Source organism: Schistocerca gregaria, chromosome 9, assembly GCF_023897955.1.
Source record: "Schistocerca gregaria isolate iqSchGreg1 chromosome 9, iqSchGreg1.2, whole genome shotgun sequence".
Taxonomy (NCBI): domain Eukaryota; kingdom Metazoa; phylum Arthropoda; class Insecta; order Orthoptera; family Acrididae; genus Schistocerca; species Schistocerca gregaria.
The window spans coordinates 233,904,115-233,918,062 of NC_064928.1; positions in this window are offsets into that span (position 1 = coordinate 233,904,115).

Consider the following 13,948-nt stretch of genomic DNA (forward strand, 5'->3'; position numbering starts at 1 on the left):
TGCAGACGATAAGTACAACCGTTTCAGAGAGAAGAGCGGCCAATGTGACGATCTGGCTTTAAGTCGATTCGATAACAAATGACGAAAACGGACGGATTTCTCAGGTTTTTACTACATATGAACACTTTTCACATTCTCCCGTGCAACTCGGCTGCTAGTCCTCGTTTCATGCAGAATCTTAAGGTCTTAGCTCATGTCCAAGTCACCAAAGCCAGCTAAAAAGTCAATAATCGATACCTAACACTTGAATTGTACTACTTCTTACTGGCTATTACATCATCTTAGAAGCTTCATCTGTGTTCTACTATGGTGCTTTTAGTGTCTCCGCATACCGCAGCACGCGACATAGCTTTGCAGACGATAAGTACAACCGTTTCAAATAGAAGAGCGGCCAATGTGACGATCTGGCTATAAGACGATTCGATAACAAATGACGAAAACGGACGGATTTCTCAGGTTTTTACTACATATGAACACTTTTCACATTCTCCCAAGCAACTCGGCTGCTAGTCCTCCGTTCATGCAGAATTTAAGGGTCCTAGCTCATGTCCAAGGCACCAAAGAATGGTAAAAAGTCAATAATCGATACCTAAGACTTGAATTGTACTACATCTTACTGGATATTACTTCAACTTAGAAGCTTCATCTGCGTTCTACTATGGTGCTTTTAGTGTCTCCGAATATCGCAGCACGCGACATAGCTTTGCAGTCGATAAGTACAACCGTTTCAGAGAGAAGAGTGGCTAATGTGACGATCTGGCTTTAAGGCGATTCGATAACAAATGACGATAACGAACGGATTTCTCAGGTTTTTACTACATATGAACACTTTTTACATTCTCCCCTGCAACTCGGCTGCTAGTCCTCCGTTCATGCAGAATTTTAAGGTCCTAGCTCATGTCCAAGGCACCAATGAATGGTAAAAAGTCAATAATCGATACCTAAGACTTGAATTGTACTACTTCTTACTGCCTATTACATCAACTTAGAAGCTTCATCTGTGATCTACTATGGTGCTTTTAGTGTCTCCGCATACCGCAGCACGCGACATAGCTTTGCAGACGATAAGTACAACTGTTTCAGAGAGAAGAGCGGCCAATGTGACGATCTGGCTTTACGTCGATTCGATAACAAATGACGAAAACGGACGGATTTCTCAGGTTTTTACTACATATGAACACTTTTCACTTTCTCCCTCGCAACTCGGCTGCTAGTCCTCCTTTCTTGCAGAATCTTAAGGCCCTAGCTCATGTCCAAGACACCAAAGCCAGCTAAAAAGTCAATAATCGATACCTAAAACTTGAATTGTACTACTTCTTACTGGCTATTACATCAACTTAGAAGCTTCATCTGTGTTCTACTATGGTGCTTTTAGTGTCTCCGCACACCGCAGCACGCGACATAGCTTTGCAGACGATAAGTACAACCGTTTCAGAGAGAAGAGCGGCCAATGTGACGATCTGGCTTTAAGTCGATTCGATAACAAATGACGAAAACGTAAGGATTTCTCAGGTTTTTACTACATATGAACATTTTCCACATTCCCCAGAGCAACTCGGCTGCTAGTCCTCCTTTCATGCAGAATCTTAAGGTCCTAGCTCATGTTCAAGTCACCAAAGCAAGCTAAGAATTTAATAATCGATACCTATAACATGAATTGTACTACTTCTTACTGGGTATTACATCAGCTTAGAAGCTTCATCTGTGTTCTACTATGGTGCTTTTAGTGTCTCCGCATACCGCAGCACGCGACATAGCTTTGCAGTCGATAAGTACAACCGTTTCAGAGAGAAGAGCGGCCAATGTGACGATCTGGCTTTAAGTCGATTCGATAACAAATGACGATAACGAACGGGTTTCTCTGGTTTTTACTACATATGCACACTTTTTACATTCTCCCCTGCAACTCGGCTGCTAGTCCTCCTTTCATGCAGAATCTTAAGGTCCTAGCTCATGTCCAAGGCACCAAAGCCACCTAAAAAGTCAATAATCGATACCTAAAACTTGAATTGTACTACTTCTTACTGGCTATTACATCAACTTAGAAGCTTCATCTGTGTTCTACTATGATGCTTTTAGTGTCTCCGCATACCGCAGCACGCGACATAGCTTTGCAGACGATAAGTACAACCGTTTCAGAGAGAAGAGCGGCCAATGTGACGATCTGGCTTTAAGTCGATTCGATAACAAGTGACGAAAACGGACGTATTTCTCAGGTTTTTACTACATATGAACACTTTTCACATTCTCCCGTGCAACTCGGCTGCTAGTCCTCCTTTCATGCAGAATCTTAAGGTCCTAGCTCATGTCCAAGTCACCAAAGCCAGCTAGAAGTCAATAATCGATACCCAAAACTGGTATTGTACTAATTCTTACTGGCTATTACATCATCTTTGAAGCTTCATCTGTGTTCTACTATGGTGCTTTTAGTGTCTCCGCATACCGCAGCACGCGACATAGCTTTCAGACGATAAGTACAACCGATTCGGAGAGAAGAGCGGCCAATGTGACGATCTGGCTTTAAGTCGATTCGATAACAAACGACGAAAACCGACGGATTTCTCAGGTTTTTACTACATATGAACACTTTTCACATTCTCCAGTGCAACTCGGCTGCTAGTCCTGCTTTCATGCAGAATCTTAAGGTAGTAGCTCATGTCCAAGGCACCAAAGCCAGCTAAAAAGTCAATAATCGATGTCTAAAATTTCAATTGTACTACTTCTTACTAGCTATTACATCAACTTAGAAGCTTCATCTGTGTTCTACTATGCTGCTTTTAGTGTCTCCGCATACTGCAGCACGCGACATAGCTTTGCAGACGATAAGTGCAACCGTTTCAGAGAGAAGAGCGCCCAATGTGACGATCAGGCTTTAAGTCGATTCGATAACAAACGACGAAAACGGACGGATTTCTCAGGTTTTTACTACATATGAACACTTTTCACATTCTCCAGTGCAACTCGGCTGCTAGTCCTGCTTTCATGCAGAATCTTAAGGTCCTAGCTCATGTCCAAGGCACCAAAGCCAGCTAAAAAGTCAATAATCGATACCTAAAACTTGACTTGTACTACTTCTTACTGGCTATTACATCAACTTAGAAGCTTCATCTGTGTCCTACTAAGGTGATTTTAGTGTCTCCACATACCGCAGCACGCGACATAGCTTTGCAGACGATAAGTACAACCGTTTCAGAGAGAAAACCGGCCAATGTGACGATCCGGCTTTAAGTCGATTCGGTAATATATGACGATAACGAACGGATTTCTCAGGTTTTTACTACATATGAACACTTTTCACATTCTCCCATGCATCTCGGCTGCTAGTCCTCCTTTCATGCAGAATCTTAAGGTCCTAGCTCATGTCCAAGGCACCAAAGCCAGCTAAAAATTTAATAATCGATACCTTAAACTTGAATTGTAGTACCTCTTACTGGCTATTACATCAACTTATAAGCTTCATCTGTGTTCTACTATGGTGCTTTTAGTGTCTCCACATACCGCAGCACTCGACATAGCTTTGCAGACGATAAGTACAACCGTTTCAGAGAGAAGAGCGGCCAATGTGACGATCTGGCTTTAAGTCGATTCGATAACAAATGACGAAAACGGTCGGATTTCTCAGGTTTTTACCACATGAGAACACTTTTCACATTCTCACGTGCATGGCGGCTGTTAGTCCTCCTTTCATGCAGAGTCTTAAGGTCCTAGCTCATGTCCAAGGAACCAAAGCCAGCTTAAAAGTCTATAATCGATACCTAAAACTTGACTTGTACTACTTCTTACTGGCTATTACATCAACTTAGAATCTTCATCTGTGTTCTACTATGGTGCTTTAAGTGTCTGCGCATACCGCAGCACGCGACATAGCTTTCAGACGATAAGTTCAACCGTTTCGGAGAGAAGAGCGGCCAATTTGACGATCTGGCTTTAAGTCGATTCGATAACAAATGACAAAACGGACGGACTTCTCAGGTTTTTACTACATATGAACACTTTTCACATTCTCCCGTGCAACTCGGCTGCTAGTCCTCCTTTCATGCAGAATCTTAAGGTCCTAGCTCATGTCCAAGGCACCAAAGCCAGCTAAAAAGTCAATAATCGATATCTAAAATTCCAATTATACTACTTCTTACTAGCTATTACATCAACTTAGAAGCTTCATCTGTGTTCTACTATGGTGATTTTAGTGTCTCCGCATACCGCAGCACGCGACATAGCTTTGCAGACGATAAGTACAACCGGTTCAGAGAGAAGAGCGGCCAATGTCACGATCCGGTTTTAAGTCAATTCGATTACATATTACGAAAATGGACGGATTTCTCAGGTTTTTACTACATATGAAAACTTCTCACATCCTCCCGTGCAACTCGGCTGCTAGTCCTCCTTTCATGCAGAATCTTAAGGTCCTAGCCCATGTCCAAGGCACCAAAGCCAGCTAACAAGTCAATAATCGATACCTAAAACTTGAATTGTACTACCTCTTACTAGCTACTACATCAACTTAGAACCTTCATCTGTGTTCTACTATGGTGCTTTTAGTGTCTCCACATGCCGCAGCACGCGACATAGCATTGCAGACGATAAGTACAACCGTTTCAGAGAGAAGAGCAGCCAATGTGACGATCTGGCTTTAAGACGAATCGATAACCAATGACGAAAACGTATGGATTTCTCAGGTTTTTACTACATATGAACACTTTTCACATTCTCCCGTACAACTCGGCTGCTAGTCCTTCTTTCATGCAGAATCTTAAGGTCCTAGCTCATGTCCAAGGCACCAAAGCCAGCTACAAAGTCAATAATCGATACCTTATACTTGAATTGTACTACTTCTTACTGGCTATTACATCAACTTAGAATATTCATCTGTGTTCTACTATGGTGCTTTTAGTGTCTCCATATACCGCAGCAAGCGACATAGCTTTGCAGACGATAAGTACAACCGTTTCAGAGTGGAGAGCGGCCAATGTGACGATCTGGCTTTAAGTCGATTCGTTAACAAATGACGATGGCGAACGGATCTCTTAGGTTTTTACTACATATGAACACTTTTCACAATCTCCCGTGCAACTCGGCTGCTAGTCCTCCTTTCATGCAGAATCTTAAGGTCCTAGCTCATGTCCAAGGCACCAAAGCCAGCTACAAAGTCAATAATCGATACCTAAAACTTGAATTGTACTACTTCTTACTGGCTATTACATCAACTTAGAATCTTCATCTGTGTTCTACTATGGTGCTTTAAGTGTCTGCGCATACCGCAGCACGCGACATAGCTTTCAGACGATAAGTACAACCGTTTCGGAGAGAAGAGCGGCCAATTTGACGATCTGGCTTTAAGTCGATTCGATAACAAATGACAAAACGGACGGACTTCTCAGGTTTTTAGTACATATGAACACTTTTCACATCCTCCCGTGCAACTCGGCTGCTAGTCCTCCTTTCATGCAGATTCTTAAGGTCCTAGCTCATGTCCAAGGCACCAAAGCCAGCTAACAAGTCAATAATCGATACCTAAAACTTGAATTGTACTACCTCTTACTAGCTATTACATCAACTTAGAACCTTCATCTGTGTTCTACTATGGTGCTTTTAGTGTCTCCACATGCCGCAGCACGCGACATAGCTTTGCAGACGATAAGTACAACCGTTTCAGAGAGAAGAGCAGCCAATGTGACGATCTGGCTTTAAGACGAATCGATAACCAATGACGAAAACGCATGGATTTCTCAGGTTTTTACTACATATGAACACTTTTCACATTCTCCCGTACAACTCGGCTGCTAGTCCTTCTTTCATGCAGAATCTTAAGGTCCTAGCTCATGTCCAAGGCACCAAAGCCAGCTACAAAGTCAATAATCGATACCTTAAACTTGAATTGTACTACTTCTTACTGGCTATTACATCAACTTAGAAGCTTCATCCGTGTTTTACTATGGTATTTTTAGTGTCTCCGCATACCGCAGCACACGACATAGCTTTGCAGACGATAAGTACAACCGTTTTAGAGAGAAGGGCGGACAATGTGACGATCTGGCTTATAGACGATTCGATAACAAAAGACGAAAACGGACGGATTTCTCAGGTTAAAACTACATATTATCACATTTCACATTCTCCCCTGCAACTTTTCTGCTAGTCCTCCTCTCATGCAGATTCGTAAGGTCATAGCTCATGTCCAAGGCACCAAAGCCAGCTAAAAAGTCAATAATCGATACCTAAAACTGGTATTGTACTAATTCTTACTGGCTATTACATCATCTTAGAAGCTTCATCTGTGTTCTACTATGGTCCTTTTAGTGTCTCTGCATACCGCAGCACGCGACATACCTTTCAGACGATAAGTACAACCGTTTCGGAGAGAAGAGCGGCCAATGTGACGATCTGGCTTTAAGTCGATTCGATAACAAATGACGAAAACGGACGGGTTTCTCAGGTTTTTACTACATATGAACACCTTTCACATTCTCCTGTGCAACTCGGCTGCTAGTCCCCCTTTCAAGCACATTCTTAAAGTCCTAGCTCATGTCCAAGGCACCAAAGAAAGCTAAAAAGTCAATAATCATTATCTAAAATTTAAATTGTACTATTTCTTACTAGCTATTACATCAACTTAGAAGCTTCATCTGTGTTCTACTATGGTGCTTTTAGTGTCTCCACATACCGCAGCACGCGACATAGATTTGCAGACGGTAAGTACAACCGTTTCAGAGAGAAGAGCGGCCAATGTGACGATCTGGCTTTAAGTCGATTCGATAACAAAAGACGAAAACGGACGGAATTCTCAGGTTAATACTACATATTAACACTTTTCACTTTCTCCTGTGCACCTTTTCTGCTAGTCCTCCTCTCATGCAGATTCGTAAGGACATAGCTCATGTCCAAGGCACCAAAGCCAGCTAAAAAGTCAATAATCGATACCTAAAACTTGAATTGTACCACTTCTTACTGGCTATTACATCAACTTAGAAGCTTTATCTGTGTCCTACTATGGTGATTTTAGTGTCTCCGCATACCACAGCATGTGACATAGCTTTGCAGACGATAAGTACAACCGTTTCAGAGAGAAGAGCGGCCAATGTGACGATCTGGCTTTAAGTCGATTCGATAACAAATGACGAAAACGGACGGATTTCTCATTTTTTTACTACATATGAACACTTTTCACATTCTCCCGTGCAACTCGGCTGCTAGTCCTCCTTTCATGCCGAATCTTAAGGTCCTAGCTCATGTCCAAGGCACCAAAGCCAGCTAAAAATTCAATAATCGATACCCAAATCTTGAATTGTACTACTTCTTACTGGATATTACATCAACTTAGAAGCTACATCTGTGTTCTACTATGGTTATTTTGGTGTCTCCGCATACCGCAGCACGCGACATAGCTTTGAAGACGATAAGTACAACCGTTTCAGAGAGAAGAGTGGCCAATGTGACGATCCGGCTTTAAGTCGATTCGATAACAAATGACGAAAATGGACGGATTTCTCAGGTTTTTACTACATATGAAAACTTTTCACATCCTAACGCGCAGCTCGGCTGCTAGTCCTCCTTTCATGCAGAATCTTAAGGTCCTAGCTCATGTCCAAGGCACCAAGGCCAGCTACAAAGTCAATAATCGATACCTAAAACTTGAATTGTACTACTTCTTACTGGCTATTACATCAACTTAGAAGCTTCATCTGTGTTCTACTATGGTGCATTTAGTGTCTCTACATACCGCAGCACGCGACATAGCTTTGCAGACGATAAGTACAACCGTTTCAGAGAGGAGAGCGGCCAATGTGACGATCTGGCTTTAAGTCGATTCGTTAACAAATGACGAAAATGGACGGATTTCTCAGGTTTTTACTACATATGAACACTTTTCACAATCTCCCGTGCAACTCGGCTGCTAGTCCTCCTTTCATGCAGAATCTTAAGGTCCTAGCTCATGTCCATGGCACCAAAGCCAGCTGAAAGTCAGTAATCGATAAGTAAAACTTGAATTGTACTACTTCTTACTGGCTATTACATCAACTTAGAAACTTCATCCGTGTTTTACTATGGTATTTTTAGTGTCTCCGCATACCGCAACACACGACATAGCTTTGCAGACGATAAGTACAACCGTTTCAGAGAGAAGAGCGGCCAATGTGACGATCTGGATTTAAGTCGATTCGATAACAAATGACGAAAACGGACGGATTTCTCAGGTTAAAACTACATATTAACACATTTCACATTCTCCCGTGCAACTTTTCTGCTAGTCCTCCTCTCATGCAGATTCGTAAGGTCATAGCTCATGTCCAAGGCACCAAAGCCAGCTAAAAAGTCAATAATCGATACCTAAAACTTGAATTGTACTACTTCTTACTGGCTATTACATCAACTTAGAAGCTTCATCTGTGTTCTGCTATGGTGCTTTTAGTGTCTCCACATAACGCAGCACGCGATATAGCTTTGCAGACGATAAGTACAACCGTTTCAGAGAAGAGCGGCCAATGTGACGATCTGGCTTTAAGTCGATTCGATAACAAATGACGAAAACGGACGGATTTCTCAGATTTTTACTACATATGAACACTTTTCACATTCTCCCGTGCAACTCGGCTGCTAGTCCTCCTTTCATGCCGAATCTTATGGTCCTAGCTCATGGCCAAGGCTCCAAAGCCAGCTAAAAAGTCAATAATCGATATCTAAAATTTCAATTGTACTACTTCTTACTAGCTATGACATCAACATAGAAGCTTCATCTGTGTTCTAGTATGGTGCTTTTAGTGTCTCCACATACCGCAGCACGCGACATAGCTTTGCAGACGATATGTACAACCGTTTCAGAGAGAAGAGCGGCCAATGTGACGACCTGGCTTTAAGTCGATTCTATAAAAAATGACGAAAACGGACGGATTTCTCAGGTTTTTACTACATATGAACACTTTTCACAATCTCCCATGCAATTCGGCTGCTAGTCCTCCTTTCATGCAGAATCTTAAGGTCCTAGCTCATCTGCAAGGCACCAAAGCCAGCTAAACACTTAATAATCGATACCTAAAACTGGTATTGTACTAATTCTTACTGGCTATTACATCATCTTAGAAGCTTCATCTCTGTTCTACTATGGTGCTTTTAGTGTCTCCGCATACCGCAGCACGCGACATAGCTTTGCAGACGATAAGTACAACCGTTTCAGAGAGAAGAGCGGCCAATGTGACGATCTGGCTTTAAGTCGATTCGATAACAAATGACGAAAACGGACGGATTTCTCAGGTTTTTATTACATATGAACACTTTTCACATTCTCTCGTGCAATTCGGCTGCTAGTCCTCCTTTCATGCAGAATCTTAAGGTCCTAGCTCATGTCCAAGGCACCAAAGCCAGCTAAAAAGTCAATAATCGATACCTAAAACTGGTATTGTACTAATTCTTACTGGCTATTACATCATCTTAGAAGCTTCATCTGTGTTCTACTCTGGTCCTTTTAGTGTCTCTGCATACAGCAGCACGCGACATACCTTTCAGACGATAAGTACAACCGTTTCGGAGAGAAGAGCGGCCAATGTGACGATCTGGCTTTAAGTCGATTCGATAACAAAAGACGAAAACGGACGGGTTTCTCAGGTTTTTACTACATATGAACACTTTTCACATTCTCCTGTGCAACTCGGCTGCTAGTCCCCCTTTCATGCACATTCTTAAGGTCCTAGCTCATGTCCAAGGCACCAAAGCCAGCTAAAAAGTCAATAATCGATATCTAAAATTTAAATTGTACTACTTCTTACTAGCTATTACATCAACTTAGAAGCTTCATCTGTGTTCTACTATGGTGCTTTTAGTGTCTCCACATACCGCAGCACGCGACATAGATTTGCAGACGATAAGTACAACCGTTTCAGAGAGAAGAGCGGCCAATGTGACGTTCTGGCTTTAAGTCGATTCGATAACAAAAGACGAAAACGGACGGATTTCTCAGGTTAATACTACATATTAACACTTTTCACATTCTCCTGTCCAACTTTTCTGCTAGTCCTCCTCTCATGCAGATTCGTAAGGACATAGCTCATGTCCAAGGCACCAAAGCCAGCTAAAAAGTCAATAATCGATACCTAAAACTTGAATTGTACCACTTCTTACTGGCTATTACATCAACTTAGAAGCTTTATCTGTGTCCTACTATGGTGATTTTAGTGTCTCCGCATACCACAGCACGTGACATAGCTTTGCAGACGATAAGTACAACCGTTTCAGAGAGAAGAGCGGCCAATGTGACGATCTGGCTTTAAGTCGATTCGATAACAAATGACGAAAACCGACGGATTTCTCAGGTTTTTACTACATATGAACACTGTTCACATTCTCCCGTGCAACTCGGCTGCTAGTCCTCCTTTCATGCCGAATCTTAAGGTCCTAGCTCATGTCCAAGGCACCAAAGCCAGCTAAAAATTCAATAATCGATGCCCAAATCTTGAATTGTACTACTTCTTACTTTCTATTACATCAACTTAGAAGCTTCATCTGTGTTCTACTATGGTTATTTTGGTGTCTCCGCATACCGCAGCACGCGACATAGCTTTGCAGACGATAAGTACAACCGTTTCAGAGACAAGAGTGGCCAATGTGACGATCCGGCTTTAAGTCGATTCGATAACAAATGACGAAAACGGACGGATTTCTCAGGTTTTTACTACATATGAACACTTTTCACTTTCTCCCGTGCAACTCGGCTGCTAGTCCTCCTTTCATGCAGAATCTTAAGGTCCTAGCTCATGTCCAAGGCACCAAAGCCAGCTAAAAAGTCAATAATCGATATCTAAAATTTCAATTGTACTACTTCTTACTAGCTATTACATCAACTTAGAAGCTTCATCTGTGTTCTACTATGCTGCTTTTAGTGTCTCCGCATACTGCAGCACGCGACATAGCTTTGCAGACGATAAGTGCAACCGTTTCAGAGAGAAGAGCGCCCAATGTGACGATCAGGCTTTAAGTCGATTCTATAACAAACGACGAAAACGGACGGATTTCTCAGGTTTTTACTACATATGAACACTTTTCACATTCTCCAGTGCAACTCGGCTGCTAGTCCTCCTTTCATGCCGAATCTTATGGTCCTAGCTCATGTCCAAGGCACCAAAGCCAGCTAAAAAGTCAATAATCGATATCTAAAATTTCAATTGTACTTCTTCTTACTAGCTATGACATCAACATAGAAGCTTCATCTGTGTTCTAGTATGGTGCTTATAGTGTCTCCACATACCGCAGCACGCGACATAGCTTTGCAGACGATATGTACAACCGTTTCAGAGAGAATAGATGCCAATGTGACGACCTGGCTTTAAGTCGATTCCATAAAAAATGACGAAAACTGCCGGATTTCTCAGGTTTTTACTACATATGAACACTTTTCACAATCTCCCATGCAATTCGGCTGCTAGTCCTCCTTTCATGGTGAATCATAAGGTCCAACTCATGTGCAAGGCACCAAAGCCAGCTAAACACTTAATAATCGATACCTAAAACTGGTATTGTACTAAATCTTACTGGCTATTACATCATCTTAGAAGCTTCATCTGTGTTCTACTATGGTGCTTTTAGTGTCTCCGCATACCGCAGCACGCGACATAGCTTTGCAGACGATAAGTACAACCGTTTCAGAGAGAAGAGCGTACAATGTGACGATCTGGCTTTAAGTCGATTCGATAACAAATGACGAAAACGGACGGATTTCTCAGGTTCTTATTACATATGAACACTTTTCACATTCTCCCGTGCAACTCGGCTGCTAGTCCTCCTTTCATGCCGAATCTTAAGGTCCTAGCTCATGTCCAAGGCACCAAAGCCAGCTAAAAATTCAATAATCGATGCCCAAATCTTGAATTGTACTACTTCTTACTGGCTATTACATCAACTTAGAAGCTTCATCTGTGTTCTACTATGGTTATTTTGGTGTCTCCGCATACCGCAGCACGCGACATAGCTTTGCAGACGATAAGTACAACCGTTCAGAGAGGAGAGCGGCCAATGTGACGATCTGGCTTTAAGTCGATTCGTTAACAAATGACGATGGCGAACGGATCTCTCAGGTTTTTACTACATATGAACACTTTTCACAATCTCCCGTGCAACTCGGCTGCAAGTCCTCCTTTCATGCAGAATCTTAAGGTCCTAGCTCATGTCCATGGCACCAAAGCCAGCTGAAACGTCAATAATCGATACCTAAAACTTGAATTGTACTACCTCTTACTGGCTATTACATCAACTTAGAAGCTTCATCTGTGTTCTACTATGCTGCTTTTAGTGTCTCCGCATACTGCAGCACGCGACATAGCTTTGCAGACGATAAGTGCAACCGTTTCAGAGAGAAGAGCGCCCAATGTGACGATCAGGCTTTAAGTCGATTCTATAACAAACGACGAAAACGGACGGATTTCTCAGGTTTTTACTCCATATGAACACTTTTCACATTCTCCAGTGCAACTCGGCTGCTAGTCCCGCTTTCTTGCAGAATCTTAAGGTCCTCGCTCATGTCCAAGGCACCAAAGCCAGCTAAAAAGTCAATAATCGATACCTAAAACTGGAATTGTACTACTTCTTACTGGCTATTACATCAACTTAGAAGCTTCATCTGTGTTCTACTATGGTGCTTTTAGTGTCTCCGCATACCGCAGCACGCGACATAGCTTTCAGACGATAAGTACAGCCGTTTCAGAGAGAAGGGCGGACAATGTTAAGATCTGGCCTTCAGTCGACTCGATAACAAAAGACGAAAACGGACGGATTTCTCAGGTTAATACTACATATGAGCCCATTTCACATTCTCCCATGCAACTTTTCTGCTAGTCTCCCTCTCATGCAGATTCTTAGGGTCCTAGCTCATGTCCAAGGCACCAAAGCCAGCTAAAAAGTCAATAATCGATACCTAAAACTTGAATTGTACTACTTCTTACTGGCTATTACATCAACTTAGAAGCTTCATCTGAGTCCTACTAAGGTGATTTTAGTGTCTCCACATACCGCAGCACGCGACATAGCTTTTCAGACGAGAAGTACAACCGTTTCAGAGAGAAGAGCGGCCAATGTGACGATCCAGCTTTAAGTCGATTAGGTAATATATGACGATAACGAACGTATTTCTCAGGTTTTTACTACATATGAACACTTTTCACATTCTCCCATGCATCTCGGCTGCTAGTCCTCCTTTCATGCAGAATCTTAAGGTCCTAGCTCATGTCCAAGGCACCAAAGCCAGCTAAAATTTAATAATCGATACCTTAAACTTTAATTGTACTACCTCTTACTGGCTATTACATCAACTTATAAGCTTCATCTGTGTTCTACTATGGTGCTTTTAGTGTCTCCACATACCGCAGCACTCGACATAGCTTTGCAGACGATAAGTACAACCGTTTCAGAGAGAAGAGCGGCCAATGTGACGATCTGGCTTTAAGACGATTCGATAACCAATGACGAAAACGTACGGATTTCTCGGGTTTTTACTACATATGAACACTTTTCACTTTCTCCCGTGCAACTCGGCTGCTAGTCCTCCTTTCATGCAGAATCTTAAGGTCCTAGCTCATGTCCAAGGCACCAAAGCCAGCTAAAAAGTCAGTAATCGATATCTAAAATTTCAATTGTACTACTTCTTACTAGCTATTACATCAACTTAGAAGCTTCATCTGTGTTCTACTATGCTGCTTTTAGTGTCTCCGCGTACTGCAGCACGCGACATAGCTTTGCAGACGATAAGTGCAACCGTTTCAGAGAGAAGGGCGGCCAATGTCACGATCTGGCTTTAGGTCGATTCGATAACAAATGACGAAAACGGAAGGATTTCTCAGGTTTTTACTACATATGAACACTTTTCATATTCTCCCAGGCAAGTCAGCTGCTAGTCCTCCTTTCATGCAGAATCTTAAGGTCCTAGCTCATGTCCAAGTCACGAAAGCCAGCTAAAACGTCAATAATCGAT